Below are 15,644 nucleotides of genomic sequence, written 5' to 3'. Positions count from 1 at the left end.
TTAGTGATGGAAGGCCCACAGTGTTTTCCTGAAGAAGCTTTAGAAGAGGAAAAGGGTGTGATACGTAAATTTATAGGATCTGAAATTGGTAGTAAGCCTACTCAGTTTTATAACAAAGCAGATCTTCTTTAACAGTGTAAGAATATTTTCTGTTGAAAACTGCCTTCCAGAGCTGGAGAATGCTGTGCAGTATGTTCAGCACTCCAGTAAATAACCCAGACTAGAGAGAAGTAAAAAGGGACAGATTGTATATAATTCTTTTTAAGAAAGACCAAGAACAGTGTTTGAAATTTTGGGTTTTCAGGACGTTGGCCCAAATGTAACCACTTCTCTTTTTAGAACTGTATAAGCGTCTCCTGTACTCCAAACGTAGTTGCTTAAATGAATTAAAATACCCAAAGTGCCTAAAAACTTGTCTGAGACATAGTGTTTAACAAATGTAGTATGGTATCTGCTTGGTATGATTAAGTAGGTATGGTATCTTTATCAAATGAGTCTTTCCGTTTTGCCGGATATTTATTTTCAAGTTTTCCCCTATAACTAACAATGATAGTATTTCTGTAGAGTTGATTCCCTGTAAGAATGCTGAATAATAATGCTGTGAAATTGTCCTCAAATATCATACCCTTTAATAAAATGCACTCTCAAAAGGTACGCTTTATCTCCCTGCTAGCCAGCAGTGGATGATAACAGTATTTCTCGAACGTCTTACTAATTTTTCTAATAACTGAAAGTAACTTCTCATTTTAATTTTTATCTTTCTTGGGTGATAAAAAAAGAAACATCTTGGCTGGCTCATATCCTTTGCTCTTTTTTTTTTTTAAACGGGTTCTGAACTCTTCTTTGACCCATTTATTATCACACTGTTTTAATTATTGTACCTTTATAATATATCTTGTTACTTTCTTTTGAAAAAAGCTTTGGGCATTTTTTGCATTTTTCTTCCAGATGATGTTTAGAACCATCTTTCCAAGTTCTACAGAAAATCTTGTTAGGATACTGTTTGTGACTGCATTGAATTTATAGATTAATTTGAGAAGAGACATTCTTTTGAGTTTTTCCTTTTAGGATGGTAGGTATGTCCCTTTGTTTCTTCAGTTAAAATTTTTGTTGCTAAGTATACCATTTATAGGTACTGTTTTAAAAAAAAAAAAGTATATCTGTGTACCTAGCTTGGAAGGATATCTACCTTACAAGCGTCACTGTGTACCTCTCCCCAGAAGCAATGTACTGCCGCCGCCACCATCACCATGGTCATCCGGAATTTTGCATTAATTATTCCCTTGCCTTTCTGTACAGTTGTATCACATACATATTTTTTAAATCAACCTATTTACTTTCACCTGTTTTTGAGCTTTATCTGTGACTTATTAAACGTTATGTTTCTGAGATTCATCATTGTCGAAGCATGTGCCTGTAGTTCAGCAATTCAGAAGCTTTTTGGTCTCATGGCTCCCTTTATGATTTTAAAAACTAGTGAGGACCCTAAAGATCTTTCATTTATGTGGATTATATCATTAGATATTAAAACCGATTGATCTTAAATATGGTACATATGGCATCTGTTGGTGTATTTATTGGTATCTCTAAAAAATAATAATACAATATAAATAACATTTTAATGAAAAAACTTTTCCAAAAAAAAATAAGTGGCATTGTTTTTACATTTTCACCAATATCTTTAGTGACTCAGTTTCATGTCTGCTTCTGCATTCAGTCTGTTGCAATATATTGTTATGGTTGAAGGTATATGAAGAAAATCCAGACTCATCTGTGTATTTAGAAAACAGAGGAATGTTTTAATAAACTTTTAAGATAGGTTTTGATGAATATCAAAGGAAAATAAAACTAATAGTTTCTTTACAGGTTAGCTGCAGTGTAAAATTTGAAGCCATGTCAGTGAACTTCTCGAACTCTGTGACATGTAAACTCATTGGTCTGTCTTGCATTTTGAAGGGATCTTTCATCCACACATTGGTCATGCAATAGATACTAGTTCTCTGAGTTGTGTAGATCTCTCAGATGATGACACATTTCAATATAGATCAAAAAATCCACCTAAGCACCATCACCACTTTGGGAACCACTGCTATATTTCATTCATTTTCATTGAAGTATAATGGTCTACTCTAAGAATATATTATAATTGCATTATATTCTTAGCTGTTTTATTCTTTATGAACATATTGGTTATTTCCAACATGGGGCTATTATAATCAGTGCTGCCATAAACGTTCTTGTTCATCCTCAAGTGTGTATATATGATACTTTTGCTTGGGCATATTAGTAATAGAATTGCTGGATGCGTTGGGAGGATATATGCATGTTTGGTTTCATTAGATAATGTCTAACTTTTCCCAAATGGTAGTTCTGATTTATACACCACTAATTTTGAATGAAACCTCCCATTGCTTCCCATTCTCTCCATGTATGGCATTGTCCAGCTTTTTACTTTTTGCTAGTCTGGTGGAAATGAAATATTGTGGCTTTCAACTGCGTTTCTGCGATTACATAAAAGAAGTTAAACATTTGTTTTCTTTGTAATGTTTAGTCATGTTTTTGCCACTTTTTCTATTGGGTACTTGTTTTAATATGTATGAATTTTTAAAAAACGCGTTATATATACAAGTTGAACTCTTCCTGCTGCTTAAAAAATTACTGGAATAATTTATTTAAACATTTAAAACATACATAAAGACCATACAAAGAAAAGTCTTCTTTCCTGTACCTATCCACCTCATTCCCCAGTGTTTGTTTTTATATTCCTCTTAATCTGATTTGTGCTATGCTACATTTTTTCCCCTCCATTTTTCAGTATATCCTGAAAATCTTCACAAATCAGCATATAGGTAGATGCTTATTCTACAGCATAGGAAACCAGTTTCTCATTGTGTGGCTGTACCAGTTTATTTAACTAGTCTGTAGTAGATAATTAGTTTCTGGTCTTTTGCTGTTAAAAACAGTGGTGCATGGAGTAATTTTGTAGAGTTGTCATTTTGTATCTGAGCAGGTATTTCTGTACTATTAATTTCCAGAACTGTGATTACTGGGTTAAAGCCTTTGAAATTTTGAGACATATTGCCAGACTGCTTTTCTTGGGATTTTGCACGCTTACCTGCAGTATGCTGCAGTGACTGTTTTCCTAAAGCCCCCCTCACAGGGTGCATTGCTCAACTTGTGTGTTTGGTAGTTTGATAAATCAGTTTACAGATAATTATGACTGAATTTGAGCATCTTTTCATGTGTTTAGAGGCCTTTTTTTCTCCTTTGTACTGTTCATATCCCTTGTCCATCTCTGTTTTTTATTGGGTTGTTGGACTAAAGGACTTTTTTTTTTTTTTTAAGATTTTTATTTCTTTGTCAGAAAGGGAGAGAACAAGTAGGGGGAATGACAGGCAGAGGGAGAAGCAGACTCCCTGCTGAGCAAGGAGCCCAATGCAGGACTCCATCCTGGAACCCTGGGGTTATGACCTGAGCTGAAGGCAGGTGCTTAACCTACTGAGCCATCCAGGTGTTCCTGGACTATAGGACTTCTTTACCCACTCTGGGTACTAATCTTTTGATAGTTAAATGGATTGCAAATACCTTTTCTCTCTCTTCATGATGTTTTTTGATGAACAGAAGTTGTTAATTTTAAAGTTTTTCATTTCGTGTCTATATATTTGGAATTGTTAATTGTGGATAGTTTGGAGTATAGATAAAATTTAACTTTATTCTCATGTAGATAACCAGTTGTGGTAGAATTTACCATTGAATCCACTTGGGTCTGAAGGTTTTTTTTGTGGCAAATTTTTGACTAGTGATTCAAATTTTTTAGTGGTTACATGATTTAATCAAGATTTGAAAAAGATGTCAGTATTGCTTAGATTTTTCTAGGTCCCTGTTTTGTCTGAATTTTTAATATTTATGGCTGTTAACAGTGCCCTCTTGCTGTCTTTAATGTGTGAAGCATGTGTAATTATGTCTCCTTTTTTCAGTTTTGATATTGAATATTTCTCCCTTCTGTACTGTTAATTCATCTTGCTTATAATCATTTATGCTTTGTGATTTTCTCTTTAATACATTTCTTTTTGTGTTTTTTAAATGCGTTTATTTTGAAATAGCTGTAGACTCATGCACTTGTATGTTTTAGATGTCTCTTTTAAAGAGCATCTGTTGGAATTTTTTAATGCAATTTTAAAGCATTTCAGCTGGGACATTTAGCCTATTTACACTCACTGTAATTACTCTCATTTTGCGCTTTCTATTTGCCCTGGCTATTCTATATTTCTTTTCTCTCCCTTCTGTTACTTTTTATTTATTTATTTTTATTTTTTTTTTGTTTTGTTTTTTAAGATTTTACTTGTTTATTTGTCGGAGAGAGAGAGAGAGAGCGCGCGAGCGCGAGCGCGAGAGCACAAGCAAAGGGAATGGCAGGCTGAGGGAGAAGCAGGCTCCCTACTGAGCAGGTATTCCCCAATCCGGAACTTGATGCTGGGACTCGATCCCAGGACCCTGGGATCCTGACCTGAGCCCAAGGCAGCTGCTTAACCAACTGAGCCACCCAGGCGTCCCCCTTCTGTTATTATTTAAATATCAATTTAGTATCTTTATCATTCCATTTTCCCCATGTACTAGTTTGGAAAATACGCTTTTTTTTCCTTTTCCTAATTCTCTCAGAAATATCATGCATCCTTGACTTTTCAAAATCTAAAAAATAAAACAAAGAAAACCCCAATAGTTTTATCTTCCTCTTAGATGGTACAAGAACCTTAGAAGTTTAACTTCATTCAGTGTCCCTGCGTGACTTATATGTTATCATATATTTTAATATTTTAAGATAATAATCTTACTGGACAGAAGAGGGCTTGTTTAGAATTATTGTGTTTTAAGGTCAGTGTTTATTTACATTTCCCACATTTTTACTACTTTTCTCTATTGCTTCTTTTATCTTTTAGAACATCAGTCTAGGACCATTTTCCTTCTGCTCAAAGCGTGTTCTTTGCGATGGTTTTTTTGTTGTTTTTGAAGGATTGCTTGATGATGAACTCTTTCCATTTTTGTTTACCTGAAAATACCTTTGTTTCACTGTCACTTATGGCAGACGTTTTTGCTAAATATAGCAATTTAATTTGGCAGTTGTTGAGCACATTGTGGATCTCATCCCTTGTTCCTTTGTCTTTTCCATTATTGCCACTGAGAGCTCGGCTGTGTCTCCATTCTTTTTTCTCTGGCTACTTTGGTATTTTTCTCTTTTGTCTTTAGTTCTGTGCTATTTCAATGCAATGTATCTTTATCTTGCTGGGGATCGTTTGGCTTAAATCTGTAAGCTGGAGGTATTTTGAAATGTGTTTATTAGCTATTCATAATTTCTGAACTGTGAATTTCCATTTCTCTTGATCTATCCATCTTAATGTATAAATCAGTCTTTTATCATCTGTGTAGTATTTTTTCCTCTTCTTTTGCTTTTCTCTTCACTTTGTTTCCCTCAGCTCCACCAACAGAATGCATTGCCAAACTTGTGGATTTTTGATAATCTGATAAGTGAGAGGTGAAATTTGACAATAAAACTCTGGAACGAGTCTTTTGGGGAGAAGGGGTAGGACTATGAGTATCCTTTCAGTTTTTTCATCATAATTGGTTTATTTAGATGTTTCTTCTGTTTAGATCAGTGTTGGCAAATTATATTTTTATAGTTTTCAAATTAATTGGTATAAATTGTGATATTTTATAATTTTAGGAATGTTTTCCTTGTATTTGTGGTTATAGTCTCCTTTTTGTTCTGCTTTTTAATTTTTCTGTTTTGAATATATTTGCTAAAAGATTATTTCATTTATTCTAAAAGTAACATTTTTTATTTTTATTGATTAACTCAGTTGGCCTTTTGTTTTTGTTTTAAATTTGGCTTCTCTTTTTAACATTACTACTTTTATCATAAGAAATATGTCTGGAGCATATTTTGTTTTCCCTTAATAAGAGAAGGAGAATTGGAGAATTAAATCTCTTGCTTATATTCTGTGTAAAGACTCACTACCTTCCTTGGCATGGTGAAATAGACCCTGTTTAGAACTTTTGAGTACACCTTCTCCCTCCCTGGTTAGAAGAATATTCAAGACCCCACCTTGTGAGATTTAGTTTGGCCAGTTGAAGTACCTGTTTTACCCTGTGGTTTTCCCCTACTTCTCTGTGAGCCACTGTTAGTGAACAGTCCTGTTCTTTGCGCAGGACTTTCGGGATGGGTATTTCTAGGGGTGTAAGCAGTAAAAAAAAAAAAAGTCACCTTTGTTATGGCATGGATTAGGTCACTTTCTATTTCATCATCTGTAATCAAAAGAATCCAGAGCAGGTTTTAAAATGTAATTGTCTCTGAGAAAAATTTATTTTTAGGATTTTCTTTTAAGAGGTACAAAACAACTTAACAGTGTCCTTGTAATAAAGTACAGTTTAATGCAGCCATCTCATTGGAGGCTGATAGTTTAATTTAAAGCACAAATTAGGAGTGCCTGGGTGGTTCATTTGGTTGAGCGTCTGCCTTTGGCTCGGATCATGATCTTGGGGTCCTGGGATCAAGCCCCACGTTGGGCTCCCTGCTTGGTGGGAGTCTGCTTCTCCCTTTCCCTCTGCCTCTCCCCCAGCTTGTGCTGCCTCTCTCAAATAAATAAATAAAATCTTTTTTAAAAAATAAAGCACAAATTAGTAAATCCAGTTTGGTAAGGAGCCAGAAAAAGGGCAGTTACTTTATACCCATGTCTAAAAATGACACCATATAAACTTAAAAGGTGCATAACTTGAACATGGAAAGTATGGTCTCCAAAAGAATTTATATAGCATAGCAAGAGAACAAATTTTGTAGATATAAGATTATAAGCATCTATTTGATATACAAAAATACTTTTGACTGTCAGGTTGGATTCTGAGGATGTTAAAACAGTCTTCAAAAATTGAATATTAAATCCAAAAGTAAATATGCCACAGTTAAATGAAAAAGTCCTAGTACATAGGTATATCTCATTTTATACAATGGATATAAACTTCCAAAAATGTTTTTAAAAAAAGCAATTTCTCTCCCTTTCGATATACTAAATTCTCAAAGTGATTTGCGGTTTAAAGTAGTACATAATCAATCTACATGGTTCTTTATGAATTTAAGTGAATTTTGTGAGTTAAGATTTTCCTGTATGTTTTCTATATGTACAGCACAGTAGTGGTAATGATTCTCTAGGATCTCCTGAATAGTTGCTCCAGCAAATGCAGATATGTTCAGGAATGCAGATGCATGTCTTCAGTAACTTTGTTCAAGCATGAGCCAAAAGTAGAGATGTCCTTGGGTCAGGCCAAATACTTCATGCGCCCCCAAAGTTCTATTTTTGGTAGGTTTTGTTAGGGCTGCCTGGCTTAGTGGGTGAGCACTCCCGTCCTGACCACAAGTGCTAATATCAGCATCTCCTGGGGATCCGTGGAGCACTCAAAATCATATTCAGTAGACCTTCTATTTTTGTAAATTGTACAGAAAAGCCTTATGAAACTTCAGCTGGTGAATTTATATAGACGATAATGGGAAAGCATTATAGGGGCACTGATTTAGAGTAATTGGGGATCACTGTAGTGAAAAGATGTGGATTTCACATTAGGTCTGGGGTTGGCAATCCATCATCATTACAGCATCATTACTGAGAGCCTGTGAGCAAGATCCTTTGAAGACATTGAAGCTTGGAGCCCTCACTGTAAAATAACAAACACCTGAGGGTATTGGGAGACATCAGAGGAAGACCAAGGGCACTTTGCTTCTTTGACCAGCCCTCGAACCAGATCGCAGCTCCCATTAACCCTCTACCCGGTGGCTGGGGTTCTGGGGTCTGCGCCTGCCTTCCGCGGGCTCGCGGTCAGCCGCCCTCGTTGACTTTTAAAAGGTGCCGCCCCGCGCTTCCCCAGCCGACAGGCCTGCTGGGCCGAGGTGCAGCCCCCTCCCCCACACACCATGAGGTGAGGAGGAGGAGGGGCTGGCCTCCACCCGCAGCTCTGCTCCCCAGTGCTGCCAGGGCGCCCCACCTGGCCAGCGGGCTGTCTTCCTTAGCGCGGGGTGCAGAGGAGACTGGGAGAAGGGACAGACGAGGTGTCTAGCCTTCAGGGGACTTTGGAGAGTGAAGCTGTGGTGGGACCGCCAAGACAGGTCGGATGGTACTTACAGGTTTACGGAACTCCTTTGCTCCTAACTCCTCACCGAATTCTCTCAGTATGGTAGTGAGGAAACCCTTGCAGAACTTCTAGAGAGAGGGCATCACGTCTGACAGCTCTACTGTGTGTATAGATTTACAGTATTATAGGTCATCTTCTGAAGTGAGAGTCCACATGTTTTGTTCTTATAGCAAAGGTCGTTTGGTTTTTATTCCTTCTGGTATGATTATCTGGGCATTAGAAAACATTTAAACTTCGTACATGGCAAACTTCTTTATATTTTTAAAAAATTTTATGAACATCATATCATTCTTCTATAGTATTTTATCTTTTTTAACAGGGATGCTTTGTTTCGTGGATCTCTATTATTTTGCCTCATGGGAAATGTTATTTCCATTTATTTTCTCTGCTTTGTCTTCATATTTAAAAACTAGCTTGCTGCTACTTAAGGCTATGGGAGATCTTTTTTTCCAAAATGCAAATTGCTTTACTTCCCCCAGATTGTATTTATGCTTATGTAAAATTTTAGAGAATACAAAAAGTTACAAAAGATAAAAAATACCTATACTTGCCCTACCTAAAGATAACTCAATATGGAGTGTTTCCTGTGGTGTTAGGAGCTCTTCTGGACCCTGGGGGTCTTTGGTGAACAAGTATGTGCCTCTATGGATCTGACATTCTGGTGGGGAAGATGCATCCCCAAAAAGTAAATTGATAAAAGAATTGGCATGTCGTAAGGAGTGCTTTAAAAGAGAACACCTACTTTAGGTGGGGTGATCAGAGGTTTATCTTAGTGACTCTTTCCATAATTTGGCTATTGTTGATAATGCTGCTATAAACATTGTGGTGCATGTGCCCCTTCAAATCTGTGTTTTTGTATGCTTTGAGTAAATACTTAGAGGTACAATTGCTAGATTATAGGGTAGCTCTATTTTTAATTTTTTGAGGAACCTCCATACTGTTTTCCAGAGTGGCTGCACCAATTTGTATTCCCACCAATAGTGCAAGAGGGTTCCCCTTTCTCTACATTCTCACCAACACCTGTTGTTTCCTGTGTTATTAATTTTAGCCATTCTGACAGGTGTGAGGTGGTATCTCATCATGTGTTTTTTTGTTTTGTTTTGTTTTGTTTTTTTAAGATTTTATTTATTTGAGACAGAGAGAGAGTGCACAAGTGGGAGGAAGAGAGGGAGAGGGAGAAGCAGACTATCTGCTGAACAGGGAGCCGACATGGGGTTTGATCCCAGGACCCAAGCTGAGGGCAGACATTTAACCAACTGAGCCACCCAGGCACCCCTGTCATGGTGGTTTTGATTTGCATTTCCGTGATAATGAGTGATGTTGAGCATCTTTTCATGTCTGTTAGCCATCTGGATGCCTTCTTTGGAAAAGTGTTTTTTCATGTCTTCTGCCTATTTCTTAACGGGGTTATTTGTTTTTTGGGTGTTGAGTTCTTTATAGATTTTGGATACTAACCCTTTATCAGATACATCATTTACAAATACCTTCTCCCAATCCGTAGGCCACCTTTTAGTTTTGTTGATTGTTTCCTTTGCTGTGCAGAAGTTTTTTATCTTGATGAAGTCCCAGTAATTTATTTTTGCTTTTGTTTCCCTTCCCTCCAGTGACGTGTCTAGTGAGAAGTTGCTCCAGCTGAGGTCAAAAAGGTTGTCTGTGTTCTCCTCTAGGATTTTGATGGTTTCCGGTCTCACATTTAGATATTTAATCCATTTTGAATTTCTTTTTGCGTATAGTGTAAGAATGGGGCCCAGTTTCATTCTTTTGTTGCATATGGCTGTCCAGTTTTCCCAACACCATTTTTTAAAGAGACCGTCTTTTTCCCATTAGATATTCTTCCCTGCTTTGTCAAGGATCAGTTGACCATATAGTTGTGGGTCCATTTCTGAGTTCTCTCTTCTGTTACATGATCTAGGTGTCTGTTTGACTACAGCTTTGTAATGTAGCTTAAAGTCCAGAATCATGATGCCTCCAGCTTTGCTTTTCTTTTTCAGGATTACTTTGGCTATTCCACGTCTTTTGTGGTTCCATACAAATTTTAGGGTTGTTCTAGCTCTGAAAAAATGCTGTTGGTATTCTGATAGGGATTGCATTAAATGTGTAGATTGCTTTGGGTAAGATAGACATTTTAATAGTCTTTATTTTTCCAATCCAGGAGCATGGAATTTTTTCCCATTTCTTTGTGTCCTCTTCATTTCTTTCATAAATGTTCTATATTTTTCAGAGTACACGTTTTACCTCTTTGGTTAGGTGTATTCTTAGGTATTTTACTGTTTTGGGTGCAGTTGTAAATGGAATCAATTCCTTTATTTCTCTTTCTGCCACCTCATTAATGCTATATAGAAATTCAACAGATTTCTGTACATTGATTTTATATCCTGGACTTCGCTTAATTCATGTATCCTAACAATTTTTTTGGTGGAGTCTTTTGGGTTTTCTACAGAGTATCATGTTGTCTGCAAATAGTGAAAGTTTGACTTCTTTCTTGCTGATTTGGATGCCTTTTATTTCTTTTTGTTATCTGATTGCTGAGGCTAAGACTTCCAGTATTGTGTTAAATGGTAAAGGTGGGAGTGGACATCCCTGTCTTTGTTCCTGACTATAGAGGAAAAGCTGTTTTTTCCCATTGAGGAAGATATTAGCTGTGGGTCTTTTGTATATGGCTTTTATGATGTTGAGGTATGCTCCATCTATACCTACTTCGTTGAGGGTTTTTATCAAAAAGGGATGCTGTATTTTGTCAGATGCTTTTTCTGCATATATTGAGAGGATCATAGCATTCTTATCCTGTCTTTTATTAACATGGTGTATCATGTTGATTGATTTGCAAATATTGAACGACTCCTGCAACCCAGAAATAAATCCCACTTGATCATGGTGAATAATTGTTTTAATGTACTGTTGGATTCAGTTTGCTAGTATCTTGTTGAGAATCCATGTTCATCAGGGACATGGGACTATTTTTTTCCTTTTTAATGAGGTCTTTGTCTGGTTTTGGAATCAAGGTAATGCTGGCCTTGTACAATGAGTTTAGAAATTTTCCTTCCATTTCTGTTTTTTAGAATAGTTTGAGAAGAAGAGGTATTAAATCTTCTTTAAATGTCTGGTAAAATTCCCCCAGGAAGCCATGTGTCCCTGGACTTCTGTTTTTGTTCTGAAATTTTTTATTATTGATTCAGTTTCTTTGCTGGTTATGGGTCTGTTCAAATTTTCTATTTCTATGTCAGTTTTGGTAGTCTGTATGTTTCTAGGAATTTGTCCATTTCTTCCAGACTGCCCTGTTTGTTGACATATAATTTTTCATAATATTCTTTTATAATTGTATTTCTGCGGTGTTGGTTGTGAATTCATTTGTGAATTTATTTATTTGGGTCTTTATCTTTTTGATGAGACTGCCCTAGGGGGTTATCAATTTTATTCTTGCAAGGAACAGGTTCTTAGTTTTGTTGACCTGTTTTTGTTGTTGCTTCTGTATCGTTTATTTCTGTTCTAATCTTTATTATATCCCTTCTTTTTCTGGCTTTAGGCTTCATTTGATGTTCCTTTTCTCGCTTCTTAAGGTGTAAGGTTAGGTTGTGTATTTGAGACTTCTCTTGGTTCTTGAGGTAGGCCTGTATTGCAATATACTTCCTTCTAGGGACTGCCTTTGCTGCATCCCAAAGGTTTTGGACTGTCATCTTTTCATTTGTTTCCATGTATTTTTTTAATTTTTCTTTAATTTCCTGGTTAACCCATTCATTCTTATAGTAGGATGTTCTTTAATCTCCATGTATCTGTGGTCTTTCCAAATTTTTTCTTGTGGTTAACTTCAAGTTTCATAGTGTCGTGGTCTGAAAATATACGTGGTATGATCTTCTTTTTGTGCTTGTTGAGGGCTGATTTGTGACCCAGTATGTGGTCTGTTCTGGAGAAAGTTCCTTGTGCACTTGAGAAGAATGTGTATTCTGCTGCTTCAGGATGAAATGTTCGAATATATCTGTTAAGTCCATCTGGCCCAGTGTGTTTCAAAGCCGTTGATTCCTTTTTTATTTTCTACTTAGATTATCTGTCCATTACTATAAGTGGGGTGTTAAAGTCTCCTACTATTACTGTATTATTATCAATGAGTTTCTTTATGTTTGTTATTGATTGATTGGTATATTTGGGTACCCCCAAATTGGGGGCATAAATATTTACAGTCGTTGACGTCTTCTTGATGGATACACCCCTTAATTATGATATAATGCCCTTCTTCATCTCTTGTTATCATCTTAGGTTTAAAATCTGGTTTGTCTGATAAAAGTATGGCTACTCTGGCTTTCTTTTGGTGTGGTAGGATATTTTTCTATGTTATTAAATCAACAGCTTTTATTTGGGAGCTTTTTTTTTTTTTTTTTTTAAGATTTTATTTATTTATGTGACAGAGAGACAGTCAGCAGCGAGAGAGGGAACACAAGCAGGGGGAGTGAGAGAGGAAGAAGCAGGCTCATAGCGGAGGAGCCCGATGTGGGACTCGAGCCCGATGTGGGACTCGATCCCGGAACGCCGGGATCACGCCCTGAGCCGAAGGCAGACGCTTAACGACTGCGCCACCCAGGCACCCCTATTTGGGAGCATCTTAATTTGTTTTTTAGATTAAGTATGGCAAAAAATAATGCATAAATTTAAAAAATACTCTGCAGCAACAAAAATTTACACATTATAAGGCATCATAATATAAACAGGTATATAGTAACTTTGTTTTGACAGTCTGACGTTTGGCTCTCCTACTTTATCCCACAACCCAGCAGCCCCTCTGTGATTGTTTTGTTTTCACCTATTAATGTAGTTAGTTAAATTTATGGATTTCCTATTTATTGAACCAATTCTTAACAATCCTATAATGAATCTGAATTGATCTCTGTTATTTTAATATCCTGGTAGACTTTCTTTGCCAGTGCATATATTTTAGGATTTTAGTATCAATATTCATACTAGAAATAAGTCTTTAATTTCCTTTTTTATTTTGGTACTGCATTTGGCTGCTTTATTAAAAAGTTGGGAAGCTTTATTCCTTTTACTGAGTTTTGGAACAGATTAAATAGCATAAATATTACTTACTCTTTCATTTAGTTACCAAATACATGTTTACTGTATGCCAAGCATTGGGCTGGATGCTGAGTAATCAGAGGTAAACAAAACAAATGGTTTCTGCCCTCATAGGGTTTGGTTCATTAGGGAATTAGCCATTAATGAAGTAATTATGAATATGTAGTTATAAATCATGACAAGTACTCTGAAAGAAAGGAACAGAGTGCTTTGAGAGAAATATCATTGAAGTTCTACTTGAGATCGTACTTTTTCTGTGTTTGAGGACATGCTTATTGAGTACATATGCACTAAAAGGTAATTCTTTTTACGTGAAATATTTATTGAAGATTTGATATGCTCTTAGCTCTGCGGTAAATAAAATGAAGTCTTCATAATTATAGAAGTTAAAATAAAAAGTACTGGTAACCATAGCTACCAGAGTTAGAGGGTATATTCCACATTTTTTAAATGAAGAAATTAAGATTTAGTTTAAGTAGACACTTCTAGTTTAATATGTCCAATTGTATACATCCTCTAGAAATCCCACTGAGGTGGTAGGAAAAGAATAAAGATATGAATTGACAGAAAGAATGGAAAAGTATCTACTTTTCCATACCAGGTGAAATCACCTTTGGGAAACTAGAAAGAAGATGGTCCAGTGATAAGTGACTTTATGGGTTAGGGGATACTGAAGGCTGAACAGCAGTAAACCGACAAGAAGCAAGCTGATTCCCACCAGTCAACCTGGCAGCTCCTCAGGATTTGGGAATTACAAGTACTTCTCAAGGCAAGATCATAGGATGGAGTAGAAGTAGAATGATTAAGTGAAGATTTTTGTAGTTTTGATGCTCTGGATTCCCTTCCCTGCTCCTTGCACCTAGACAATTGCCTAGCTCTCTTTTATCCAGAGCACTGAGAGATTACCTGCAAGAGAGAATTGCACTCAGGAGGCAGGCTCAGACAGCTGAGGTGGAGCGAAGCACCTACAGGAAAATGAGGATTAAGTGGAAGTCAACATACTGAACAGTGAAGCCAGAGCTGTCTTTCTGTGTGACACTCACAACTAATAGTCAAGCTTATGCTCCCCTAAACAGGATAGTGAAGGATTCTTTTCTGGAGAAACATCAACCCATGATAAAATATTTAACAGATACAGACTTTGGGAGTTCACCTGATTAAACAGCTGCATCACCATCACATCACGTGAGAGAGAGAGAGGGGGGGCTTCTAGTCAAGAGACACTGTTCATACACCAGACTTTCAGTCAGCTGTAAGTGCCTCACAGGTAAACATAAATGGACAGCCAAGGATCACCAGCCATTTGGTGGAAGTCTCTAACATGAAAGAAACCAAACAGGAGGGGCTCCTGGGTGGCTCAGTCAGTTAAGCCTCTGCCTTTGGCTCAGGTCATGATCCCAGGGCCCTCGGATTGAGCCCGAGTCAGGCTCCCTGCTCAGAGGGGAGTTTGCTTCTCCCTCTGCCCCCTCCCCCTGCTAGCTCACTCTCTCGCTCTCAGATAAATAAATAAATATTTTTAAAAAAGAAACCAAACAGGAATAAACAAGTAGGAAATAAAAGGAGCTTGGTAGAAATAGATTTACTGCAGGTAACAGAGGAAACTTGAACCAAATAAAACTCTGGTACCTTTTGGGAGAAAAGATATGACATCTGTGAAAGAAGAGGTTCTATTTTTTAAAAAAGAGAAATTATTCAGAAAACAGAAAAGGTCTCTGTGAGAGCAGAGAAAGATATGTAAGGATTGGATAATAAAGCTGAAGAGTTCTCCCCCAAAATAAAACAGCCAAGAATTAGAAAATAAGAGTGAGTGAATAAGAAAAATGGAGAACCGGTCAAGGAGGTCTTTTGTCTTATACAGTGGGAGGAAACATCATCTAAGTCCCAGAACTGGAAGAGGTGAGCTTCTGGTTGAACGTGTCTTCTGTCTGGTGTCCTGAAGAAGAAAACACGAGAACAAAACCAAATCATCAGACCGAATGTGTAGTTCCAAAAGGAAGAAGACCCGATTAGTTCTTAATCATTCTACTTCTAGAAAGAAGAATGGGGGGGTGGTGGTGGAGGTGCAGTTCTCAAACTGCACTTTGAACAAATACAGGAATAAAAGAAACCTTGTAAACTTGAAATTATATGTAAGTACCGTTGGGAAGTCCCACCAGTTCTGTGAGAAAAGGCAGAGTTGGGCAGAAGGGGCATAGCTCAGAAATCACCAGCAGCTGTTTAGTCCAGAGGCAGTCCTGTCCTAAGAGAGAATTGCTGCATACCAGGCTAAGACTGAACAGCCATACGGTGTCCATTAAGGAAAGCAGAGAGGAATTGGAAAGTGCCTTGGTGGCCCAGAGATCTTAGAATGTGCTAGCAAAATACCCCTAGAAGTGAGTATATGACCTTGAAAAGCAAGGGGTGTG

The 15,644-nt window shown here is 37.0% G+C and overlaps 1 protein-coding gene across 3 annotated transcripts in view; it reads left to right on the top strand.

Annotated features, from left to right (window-relative positions):
- The window catches only part of TASOR2 (transcription activation suppressor family member 2), a 76,968-nt gene that overhangs the window by 1,550 nt on the left and 59,774 nt on the right, over window positions 1-15,644 (top strand). The window lies entirely within an intron of this gene.

Source organism: Ursus arctos, unplaced genomic scaffold (genome assembly GCF_023065955.2).
Source record: "Ursus arctos isolate Adak ecotype North America unplaced genomic scaffold, UrsArc2.0 scaffold_30, whole genome shotgun sequence".
Classification (NCBI taxonomy): domain Eukaryota; kingdom Metazoa; phylum Chordata; class Mammalia; order Carnivora; family Ursidae; genus Ursus; species Ursus arctos.
The sequence above is the reverse complement of the archived record's forward strand: the minus strand, read 5'-3'. Positions and strand labels throughout refer to the sequence as shown.